Source organism: Dama dama, chromosome 16, assembly GCF_033118175.1.
Source record: "Dama dama isolate Ldn47 chromosome 16, ASM3311817v1, whole genome shotgun sequence".
Lineage (NCBI taxonomy): Eukaryota > Metazoa > Chordata > Mammalia > Artiodactyla > Cervidae > Dama > Dama dama.
Window position 1 is genome coordinate 23,044,741 of NC_083696.1, and position 12,024 is coordinate 23,056,764.

Consider the following 12,024-nt stretch of genomic DNA (forward strand, 5'->3'; position numbering starts at 1 on the left):
GAGCAAAATGTATGGAGACTGTTTCAGATAATGCTGGCCCTTAGGAGGGACACAGTAGATGTTCATTGTTGCATTAATAGGAGCAATAATACACTGCCTTTGATATAGTGTTCAACACAAAGTGTGGGAAGTAGTAGTGATAACATGGATACATCCTCGGATAGATCTGGAAGTATCTCACAGACATTTGCTCAGGGCATAGAGGACAACATAGCAGCAAGTCTCCAGTTACCAAGCTTCCTTTTTAAAGTATCTATAGCTCTCTGTTACTGACTAGCCCTGCATCTATGCCTGCCTTGATGGTTCATCCGGGCATGAACTCATAGATTCATCCTGAGCAGCATGTCCACTCAAGGACATATCAGCAATGCTGAGCAATCTGTCCTGCTCCTTCCATTCCCCTCACTCAGAATTCCTTCCTCCTCAGCCCAGTAAACCTGTCTGCTGCTTCCCTGGAGGCTCAGATGGTAAAGAATCTGCTCACAATACAGGAGACCCCAGTTTGATCCCTGGGTTGGGAAGGTCCCCTGGAGAAGGAAATGACCATTCATTCCAGTATGCTTGCCTGGAGAATTCCATGGACAGAGGACCCTGGCAGGCTACAGTCCATGGGGTCTCAAAGAGTCGGTCATGACTGAGTGACTATCACTTTCACATTCACAGCTTACTAAACCTGTCTGATGCTAATGGACTAGTCTTTGTACTGAGGCTCCAGGATGCTGCTTCTTCCCTCCAAGTACTAGGATTGCATCTCCACGCTAACATGCTGTGAGGCTCTGGGAACCACTCTGGGACCAAGTGGGGTCACCACTGCAGTGAGAGGAGAATGTGGACTTCAAAAGAAACTGCCGTGGAAATGGCTGTGGTGAGCCTCACTCAACCTGGAATGCCTTCCTGCAGCTCTCTGGGGCCCCACTCCAGTAGTTTTCCGGCTGCCGTCACGCTGGCCATCGCCTCCCACCTCCCATGTGGTAAGTCCTCCCCTAGTTACATGGAAGCAGGTCTAGATTCTGGTTGGCTTTGTTATCCCAAGTGTAGGTAGGACTTCTTTCCTTTCCCAGGGAGCTTGCTTTCTAAGCAATCCTGGTGCCAGGAGCTAGAGGCTTTTTTTAGGGATGAGCGGGCAGTCCAACATTTGTACTGAATGTTCTGAGTCGACCTGGCCTGTGCCGGGTCACTGTTGGAAACTGTGTAACAGAAAAGCAAGTTACTTCTGAGCCCTGAGGTTCACTGACATTCTATCCGGCTGCCTGGAAAGCTTTCTCTCCAGACTCCATCCAGAGAGCAGCTGTGGCTGCTGGTCTAGGTCTCATTGTTCAGTTGCTCACTTGTGTACGATTCTTTGTGACTCCGTGGACTGTAGCAAGCTAGGCTTCCCAGTCCCTCACACTCTCCCGATTATTTGCTCATGTCCATTGAGTAAGTGATGTCATCCAACCATCTCAGCTTCTGTTTCTCCTTTCTCCTCTTTCTTCTCAGTCTCTCAGCATCACAGTCTTTTCCAATGAGTCGTCTCTTTGCATCAGGTGGCCAAATTATTGGAGCTTCAGCATCAGTTCTTCCAATGAATATTTAGGGTTGATTTCCTTTAGGATTGACTGATTTAATCTCCTTGCTGTCCAAGGGACTCTTAAGAGTCTTCTCTGCCACCACAGTTTGAAAACATCAATTCTTAGGTCCTCAGGCTTTTTTACAGTCCAGCTCTCACATCCATACATGACTACTGGAAAATTCATAGCTTTGACTATATGGACTTTTGTCAGCCAAGTGACTTCTTGGCTTTTTAACACACTGTCTAGGTTTGTCATAGCTTTCCTGCCAAGAAGCAATCATTTTCTAATTTCACAGCTGCAGTCACCATCCGCAGTGATTTTAGATCCCGAGAAGAGGAAATCTGTCATTGCTTCCCCCTTGCCCCCTTCTATTTGCCATCAAATGATGGGACCAGATGTCGTGATCTTTGTTTTTGAATGTTGAGTTTTAAGCCAGTTTTTTCACTCTCCTCTTTCACCTTCATCAAGAGGCTCTTTAGTTCCTCTTTGCTTTCTGTCATTAAGGTGGTGTTATCTGTATATCTGAGGTTACTGATGTTTCTCCCGGCAATCCTGATTCCAGCTTGTGCTTCATCCAGCCCAGCATTTCACATGATGTACTCTGGATATAAGTTAAATGAGCAAGGTGACAATATATAGCCTTCACATACTCCTTTCTCAATTTTTAACCAGTCTATTGTTCCATGTCTGGTTTTCACTGTTACTTCTTGACCTGTATACAGGTTTCTCAGGAGGCAGGTAGATAAGAACCTATTTGCCGGGCAGGAATAGAGACGCAGATATGAGAACAGATCTGTGGACACAGTGAGGGGAAAGGGATGGTGGGATGAGCTGAGAGAGTAGCATTGACATAAATACATTATTATATGTAAAATAGTTAGTGGGAACCTGCTGTACTGCACATGGAGCTCACTTCTGTCCTCTGTGATTAACAAGAGGGGTGAGATTGGGGGGAAGGAGGGAGGGAGGCTTAGGAAGGAGAGGATATATGCATGCATATAGCTGAGTCACTTTGTTGCATAGCAAAAATGAACACAACATTGTAAAGCAATTATACTCCAATTAAAAAAAAAAAACTTTAGAGAAGAACTTTCTAGCAGAATGCTGGGGGTGGGACTTCAGAGCCAGGGAAACTATCCTGTGTCACAGGGAAACTATCCCCTTCCCCCTCCCCAGCGTGAGCTTAGCCAGGTGATATGCTAGTGTGTGTGCATGCTAAGTCATGTCTGACTCTTTGTGACCCTGTGGACTGTAGCCCTCCAGGCTCCTCTGTCCATGGGATTCTCCAGGCAAGAATACTAGAGTGGGTTGTCAAGCCCTCCTCCAGGGCATCTTCCCAACCCAGGGATTGAACCCACGTCTCCTGCATTGCAGGTGGAGTCTTTACCTTCTGAGCCACCAGAGAAGGCCCCTTGAGTGCTAAACCCTGGGGCAAATTGAATCCTTTGAAGGGTTCACACCAGCATCCATCCTGCCTACTAGCTCTCTGATAGTGTGATAACCCTACTCCTTTATAGCACTTGTCCCACAGTGAACTGTGCTGGAGGTGTTGCTGGGAGGCTCTGAGGCCATGGGTCACAAACATTGCCCAGCTGCCCTCTCTGGTTTGGCTTGCTCTGGGGGATGCCAGCTGAAGTGCTGTGAAGACATTTCAGCAGCCTGAGGGTCATCGAACTTGCCCACCAGTAGTGACCGCAGCCTCTGCTGTCCCCTGACAGGTCCTCCTGGGACTCTGAGCTGGAAAAGCCCAGGTGAGCAGTATCTAAATTCCTGCCTCAGGGAAACTGGGAGAGGTAATAGAGATTGCTGTCATATCCAGACGCTACATTATGAAGAGTTTTGCTACTTATTTATTGCGCCCCAAGCAGGTCTCCAGCAAGAAAGGAGACCATTCTTACATTATTGAATCTCAGATTACAGTTAAGCTGAGACTTTTTAGCTCAAAGAAGCTGCTTCTAAAGATCTGGACCACATGCTTCACTTTATGAATAAAATATCTATTGCACCCATTACCATTCGGGTATCGATTTATAAGATTTTGGATGTGGCTGTCTTGTCTTTGATAAAACTGGAAGCAAAACTGAGATACACACCATGACGCACCCTTTTCCTGAGTGGCCCCGGCATCTCACTCATTTGCACAGCCGATATGGGTATCTGGGCTCCTTGCCCAACTAGAAAGCACTGGAAATAAGAAAAAAAGCAGCTTCTGACCTACACGTTTGCCTGGACATCCAGAAAATAATTTTAAATATTTATATGTGATCTATAGGAGATTACCCATTTGTCACGGAAACTTCAATTACTAAATGATCTACTAGAATAAAAAAAAAAAACTTCCTTTTTGAGAGAGCATTTTATAGGTCTACTTGAAACTCTGCTCTGTTCTGCTTAAATGTGTTTGAAAAACAAAGTGTACTTGCAAAAGGAAGTTGCTGAGTGGTTAAATGGAAGGATGCCCTTGGATTTGGAGTTCTGGACAACAGTTCTGAATGTCTAGCTGTGGGCATGTTTCCCATCAGCCCCTGCAAAGAGGAAGGTCGTCACTTAAAGGAACTTGTACTGGAAAGCGACTGCTGTTTCCCGGCTGGGGCCAGCTCGGCTGCTGTGGCTGAGAAACTGTGTGTGCCCCCCTCTCCCTTACGGGCACCAGTAACTACTGCAGGGAGGAAGTGTGGTCTTGGGACTGGGTGCTGCGGATGGCACTGGGTGGAACACAGCGGTCCCTCCCTCAAACTGGCAGGATGTGGAGGGGCTGAATGGTGACAATGAGGCTGGAGAGATGACTGTGGAGCAGGCATCACCCCCTACGTAGGGAGCAAGGGGAGGAGGGGAGACAAACTCTTATCCTGTTACTACTCACCCTGGCTAGCTTACTCGGGGACATCTGGAGGACAGGTGTGTTCCAGAGTTGTCCTTGTCTTTGCAGAATCTGCTAGTGATGTTTACAGAAGTGAGTGGAAGAGAAGTGTGCCTTCACTTGGGACAGCAGGTAGCTCAGTGATTCATTTGTTTCTACAAGAAGAGGAAAGAAAGGGCTGAGATCGAACACTACATGGGAAAGTGGAGCCCGCCAAGCTCTTTGTGTCTTGTCCCTGATAAGAGTTAGGGAAAAAAAAAAAAAAAAAGAGTTATGGAAGCAGGCCAGCCTTTTGTGTGCACGGGCAGGCAGAACGGGATGTGTTTCCAAGTGTTTACCTTTCTTTTGCTCTCTGTCCCGGGCAGGCGGCGCGACCTCGCTTAAACTGTTAGGCTTACTGGTTTTCATCAGGAACCACGACTGGGAGGAGCAGAGTGAGTGAGTGAGGATGTTTTATAGAATCCAAGTCCTTTCCCTGACCATAAAGATTTCTTTAGGTAATCTGGTTGCCTGGAAGTGTAGACAAAAATCAAGGCATCCCTGGAAAAGAACAAGGTCAGATGGGTTTCTGTATTAGCATGATACTTGTAAACTTGAAGTGAGGACAAGTGTATTATGGGATATTTTCTGGATGTGCCTACCTACTTATCCCTAAAGGTACTAAATTGTCCTGTGCGTAAAAATGTCATTCTAGGTACCTCACCTATAGGCCTCAAAAGCCTGTTTAAAATCAGATCACCCACAAGCACCCACCATAGTCAACACCAGTACAGTAGAGCTAACATTCATAAACAGTCATCGATCACCCTGTTTCAATTGGAAAAGGAATGTTCAAAATGCCAAGTGGTAAACTATGATGGAAATTTGTATTTTGAAGGTGGTGTTTTTGAAGTTGAAAGACAACAATTAGATCTAACGCCTTAAATGATGTTATAGTGAATGTCCATGTCAAAGGTGAAATTTTTAATTTTTTAAATTAAAAAACTTTATTGAAGTTTTGCTGATTTATTATGTTTTCTAATTTCTGCTGTACGGCAAATTTCCACAGTTATATACATACGTACATTCTTACTTTATATTGTTTTTCATTATGGTTTATCCCAGGAGATTGAATATAGTTCCCTGTGCTATACATGAGGACCTTGTTATTTTTCCATTCTAAATGTAACAGTTTGCATCTACTAACCCCAAACAGCCAGTCCATTCCTCCTCTTGGCAACCACAAGTCTGTCCTCTATGTCTATGAGTCAGTTTCTGTTTTGTAGATAGGTTCATTTGTGCCATATTTTAGATTTCACATGCAAGTGAAATCATATGGCATTTGTTTTTCTCTTTTTGACTTACTTCACCTTAGATGATAATCTCTAGTTGCATCCACATTGCTACAAATGGAATTATTTCATTCTTTTTTATTGCTGAGTTGTATTCCATTTCATTGTCATTTCCATTGTTTCCCCATCTATTTGCCATGAAGTGATGAGACCAGATGCCATGATCTTAGTTTTCTGAATGTTGAGTTTTAAGCCAATTTTTTCACTCTCCTCTTTCACTTTCATCAAGAAGCTCTTTAGTTCTTCTTCACTTTCTGCCATAAGGCTGATATCATCTGCATATCTGAGGTTATTTATATTTCTCCCAGTAATCTTGATTCCAACTTGTGTTTCATCCAGCCTGGCATTTCTCATGATGTACTCTGCATTTAAGTTAAGTAAGCAAGGTGAAAATACACAGCCTTGATGTACTACTTTCTGGATTTGGAACCAGTCTGTTGTTCCACGTCCAGTTCTAACTGTTTGCTTCTTGACCTGCATACAGATTTCTCAGGAGGCAGGTCAGGTGGTCTGGTATTCCCATCTCTTGAAGAATTTTCCAGAGTTTGTTGTGATCCACACAGTCAATCGCTTTGGCATAGTCAATAAAGCAAAAGTAGATATTTTTCTGGAACTCTCTTCCTTTTTCAATGATCCAACGGATGTTGGCAATTTTATCTCTGTTTCCTCTGCCTTTTTCTAAATACAGCTTGAACATCTGGAAGTTCACAGTTCACATACTGTTGAAGTCTGGCTTGGAGAATTTTGAGCATTAGTCTGCTAGCGTGTGAGATGAGTGCAATTGTGCGGTAGCTTGAGCATTCTTTGGCATTGTTTTCCTTTGGGATTGGGATGAAAACTGACTTTTCCCAGTCCTGTGGCCACTGTTGAGTTTTCCAAATTTGCTGGCATATTGAGTGCACCACTTTCACAGTATCATTTTTTAGGATTTGAAACAGCTCAACTGGAATTCCGTCACCTCCACTAGCTTTGTTGGTAGTGATGCTTCCTAAGGTCCACTTGACTTCTCATTCCAGGATGTCTGGCTCTAGGTGAGTGAAAACACCATCATGGTTATCTGGGTCATTAAGATATTTTTTTGTATAGTTCTTCTGTGTATTCTTGCCACCTTTTCTTAATATCTTCTGCTTCTGTTAGATCCATACCATTTCAATGGAAACATTGAGAGACTGTATCTTTTTGGGCTCCAAAATCACTGCAGATGGTGACTGCAGCCATGAAATTAAAAGATGCTTGCTCCTTGAAAGAAAAGCTATGACCAACCAAGACAGCATATTAAAAATCAGAGACATTACTTTGCCAGCAAAGGTCCATCTAGTCAAAGCTATGGTTTTTCCAGTAGTCATGTATGGATGTGAGAGTTGGACTATAAAGAAAGCTGAGCACCGAAGAATTGATGCTTTTGAACTGTGGTGTTGGAGAAGACTTGAGAGTCCCTTGGGCTGCAAGGAGATCCAACCAGTCAATCCTAAATGAAATCAGTCCTGAATATTCATTGGAAGGACTGATGCTGAAGCTGAAACTCCAATACTTTGGCCACCTGATGCGAAGAACCGACCCATTGGAAAAGACCCTGATGTTGGGCAAGATTGAGGGCAGGAGGAGAAGGGAACGACAGAGGATGAGATGGTTGGACAGCATCACCAACATAATGGGCATGAGTTTGAGTAGGCTCTGGGAGATGGTGATGGACAGGGAAGCCTGGTGTGCTGCAGTCCATGGGGTCAGAAAGAGTCGGACACGACTGAAGGACTGAACTGAACTGATTCCATTTCATATGAACCACATTTTCTTTATCCGTTCATCTGTCCACGGACATTTAGGTTGTCTCCAAGGCTTGACTATTGTGAATGGTGCTGCTATGAACACAAGGGTGCATGCATCTTTTTTAATTTATGGTTTTGTCTGGGTATATGCCCAGGAGTGGTATTGCTGGATTGTATGGTAATTCTATTTTTAGTTTTCTGAGGAACCTCCATACTGTTTTCCATAGTGTCTACACCAACTTACATTCCCACCAACAGTGTAGGAGGGCTCAAAGGGAAACTTTTAAATGGAGACATTTTGAGGTACAACTATTCCACATGCAATTCATTTGCTTAATTGCAGGCCTGGCTATGTGCTATGGTCAGTGTGTTTGTCCTGATCTGCTGCTGCTGCTAATCAGTTGTGTCTGATTCTGTGAGACCCCATCCCTGGGATTCTCCAGGCAAGAACACTGGAGTGGGTTGCCATTTCCTTCTCCAATGCATAAAAGTGAAAACTGAAAGTGAAGTTGCTCAGTCGTGTCTGACTCTTCACGATCCCATGGACTGCAGCCTACCAGGCTCCTCTGTTGTCCTGATCTACCCTCACACAAATTTTACTGGAATTAGTGACTAGAAAAGCCCATTTTTTCATCTCTAGATTAGGAGATTTTCTGATACATGGGGCTGAAATCTCCTACAGAGAGAATCCAAATGCTTTTGTGTAACTTTATTTTGAGCTGCAGGAATGATCTTGGGCATATCCTTCTATCTCTTCTGTGCACAGGGTTTGATTTAAAGTCTGTATGACACAAGCCCTGTGCCAAGAATGCTTGCGTCTGCAAAGAGCAGAGCAGGATCCCAGCCATGGCAAGTCACATTTCGTGGCTGACTGTTTCAGAGATCAGATTTTAATGTGGCTCACAGGAGTTAAGGGTTTCTTCAAAATCCTCTGACCTGTCATGGGCCGGTGGATTCCAAGTTTATGACCCTGTTTGCTCACTCCTGTGGGAGACGAATTCCTTTCAGAGCCGTGACTGTGTTAATGAGGATGAGCAGGCTTGGAGAAATGCTTTGCACTTTCCAGCAGACAGACTTGTTTTTCTCAGGCTTTGAGAGACAGGGGTAGTGGTGACGACGTCAAGAAGGTTGCGTTGCCCCAAGTCTCCCTCTCCCAAGACTGGGGAGTCGTAAAACCTCAGTCGTATACTCAGTTAATCTGAGTATAAATGCAAGCCTTGCAGCTGAGGCCATGATGGCAAGGAACAGAGGGCCTGAAGTGAAGGGATGGGTAACCACATGCATTGTGGTTTCAGAGATCCCTGATTCTTAGAAACCCCTCCAAGTGAGAGGTGGGGGGCCTCTCTTGCCGCCCTTAATTCTGGGTAGGGTTCTAAGTGCTCCATCTAGTAGGCGAGTAAGGTGGGAGGGGCAGTAGGGGACTTGGAAGTCTGACAACTTTCCCTCATCCTTTTGGGACACTTGTTCTCTCTGTTTCTTCCCAAGCAGGAAGCCCACCCTACGTGGAGAGTGTTCTCTGGGTTACCAGCCCCCGTGGATCCCAGCTTGGAGTCTACCCCATCCTAGACTCCAGCCTCAGTGGGCTCCAGCCCCCAGCTGTTTAGGTGAGCCCAGCTGGGGGTGCAGATGCTGGGGGACAGAGTCAGCATCCGTGCTGTGCCCTGCCTGAATTCTGACTGTCAGCGTTCAGAGCATGGCTACTATTTTAATGTGGGGTGGCCTTAAGAAATCGTAAGGAATATCCAGGACCCGGGTAGTGTTCCTTCTTGCTGGGTGTAAGATGTGAGGCAAGGACAACAAGGATGACAGCAAACACGAGTGTGACCCTTCTCAAGGGCAACCCTCCTCCAAACCTCTTATAGCTGCTCACTGTCTGCTCCTCGTGGAAGCTGAGGCTCAGAGCCAGGGATCCTGGCTGCTCATGGTGAAGCCCCATCCCGCGAGGGCTGATGTTCATTGTCAGGGGCTTGAGGGTTGGGGCAGTTGTTAGGTGAGGGAAGGAGGAGAATGCTGAAGGGAGGAATGAGGCTGCCACTGCAAGGCTCAGTTGGCGCCCTTGTCCCAGGAATTGTGAACATCCGTTCCTTGGTTTATGTGTTTGTAGGAAGCATAGCCGGGCCATCTGCACACCCTTAGCCCCACCGTGGGGTGGTGGCTGGGGAGGCTGGGGCACATGCCTCTTGTTGAGGACTTACCTGTGACTCTTTGTTTGTGACACGAGTTCAGAGTTGATTCTGTCGTATCAGGCTGTGAGCCGACAGGAGGCAGCTGGGGTGGGGCTGCTGTGTCCTCTGAGAAAAAGGAAGATGCTCGCTTCCCCTGTTTGTGCCAGCCTCCAGCTCTGTACCTACTTTTTTTTTTTTTTCAATTAAGATTATATTTCTTTTTTAAACTTTTTTTTTTTTTATGTTGGAGGATAGCTGATTAATAATATTATGATAGTTCCAGGTGGACAGTAAAGGGATTCAGCCATATATATACATATATCCATTCTCCTCCAAACTCCCCTCCCATCCAGCCTGCCACATAACATTGAGCAGAGTTCCCTGTGCTGTAGAGTCCTTGTTGATTATCCACTTTAAATACAGAAGTGCATACATATCCATCCCAAACTCCCTAACTATCCCTTCCTGCCAGTAACCAAAAGTTTGTTCTCTAAGTCTGTGAGTCTGCGTCTGTTTTTTTTTTTTAAATAAGTTCATTTGTATCATTTCTTTTTAGAGTCTGCATATAAAGGATGTCATATGACTATATTTCTTTTCAGATAAGTTTTAAGTTCACAGCAAAATCAAGGGGAAGATACATCCTCAGGCTGATAAGTGTATGTGTGTCTAGGGTGAGGCCTCCTGGAAGAGGGATGGAGGGAAGAAATTGATGCAAATGCTTTATTTGGGAGGTGACTGAAGACAGTCCTGTTAGGGAAAGGAGCAGGGAGACAGGCAGGGGAGGTGAGACTGTGAAAGTGTGTTGTGTTGCAGACTGAGCTCCCAGTGCTGTTTTGGGCACCAGGGCGGGATGCTGGAGGATGCCTCAGGCCGTCCCAGCATGGGTCAGCTGCTGTATCCCTCCCCCCACTCCACGTCTGTTGGCTGAGGCCGCTCAGGGAGGTTTTGGCTGAGGGTTACTGGTCTGTGGTAAGGCCAGGAACCCCCACTGGCCGTTTCAGAGTGACTCAGCACAGCCTGGCTTTGTGCGTGGCTGCAGGAGAGCAGCCTGAGCTGAGATCTACTGGGAACCCCGGGGGCCAGGACTCAGACATCTGGCTCGTGGGGAGGTCACAGGATTTGCAGCAAGGAGTTGGGAACATTCCTTTGAAAAGCAATCTGCCCCACCACCCACCACAACAGCCCTCAGGTCCTTCTCTGTTTCCACAGGGGGAATCCCAGACTCCCAGAGCTGTGATGGAGTTACAGGATGTCAGCCGTCAGCAGGGCCAGTGCCACTCGGTGAGAGTCCATTCAGGAGGCAGCTCTTGCTCTGGAGAAGAAACTTCTGCCTTCAGACACCCCTTATTCCAATCAGACTGCCAGTCAGATCACGACTGCTGGCAGCCCTGGCAACTGGCTTGGGGTTGGCATTGGGCCCCATCCAGGCCATCTGAGAATCATTCTTTGGCCAGTGAACAAGCCAGTTTCCTGCCTTAGTATTCGCCACTTTTATGACACTGCACAGGCAAAAGCTCTATTTCATGTGCTGGCTCTCAGGGTCTTGGCTGCCCGCGACTGCACCGGCAGACGTCATCACCTCTGTCTTAAAGATGAAGAGACAGGCCTGGGAGGTGCTGGGGTTCTGATTCATGTGACCTTGGGCAGAATCAAGCCAGGCATCCGATGCTGAGTGCTTGGCATCCTTCCTACCTCAGACCACGTGGCTGTTGAATTCTCCTCAGCATCACCTCCAGGGGTTCCATGGTTATGGCAGAGAACAGGAGCTCACCTGCTTACTTTGCCAGAAAGGGATGAGCAGACTGTCTGTTGGTACCCAAGGCATCTTACTGATGCTCTTTGCACTTTTCACCAAAATCCCCCAAATCATACAAAACACTGAGCTGAGTGAACAATACATGTGCTGGTATGCTTGGGGTGAAATAAACACATGGATATCTGTCACTTACCTTGAAGTGAGCAAAAAACATGCTGGAGTAATGGATGGAGTTGACAGGAAACAAGTACAGCGAATGTTCACAGTGACATCTAGAAGGTGGGGTTCACTAAACGATTCTTTCAACTTTTCTCTCCATTAGAAATGTTCATAATATGGGATGGGAAGGGAGGTGGGAGAGGGGATCAGGATGGGGAACACATGTAAATCCATGGCTGATTCATGCCAATGTATGGCAAAAACCACTACAATATTGTAAAGTAATTAGCCTCCAACTAATAAAAGTAAATGAAAAAAAAAAAAAAGAAAAGAAATGTTCATAATAATGTGTTTGGGGTTCTTAGAGGTCCCCAACAAGTTCCCTTGGGATCACCCGTTCATTCCTTTATTGTGTTCTGATCACATAACAGAAC

General features: G+C 45.9%; 1 long non-coding RNA gene across 2 annotated transcripts in view; it reads left to right on the forward strand.

The window, feature by feature from the left end:
• The window catches only part of LOC133071163 (uncharacterized), a 31,329-nt gene extending 19,512 nt beyond the window's left edge, over positions 1-11,817 (forward strand). Inside the window, exons 4-7 of one of the 2 annotated variants that reach the window (XR_009696366.1) lie at positions 664-971; positions 6,671-6,775; positions 8,996-9,114; positions 10,885-11,817. This is a non-coding gene — a long non-coding RNA (uncharacterized LOC133071163). The remainder of the gene's footprint in view (positions 1-663; positions 972-6,670; positions 6,776-8,995; positions 9,115-10,884) is intronic. The other variant, XR_009696368.1, reaches the window with a different exon arrangement.
• Positions 11,818-12,024: the final 207 nt, after the last annotated feature.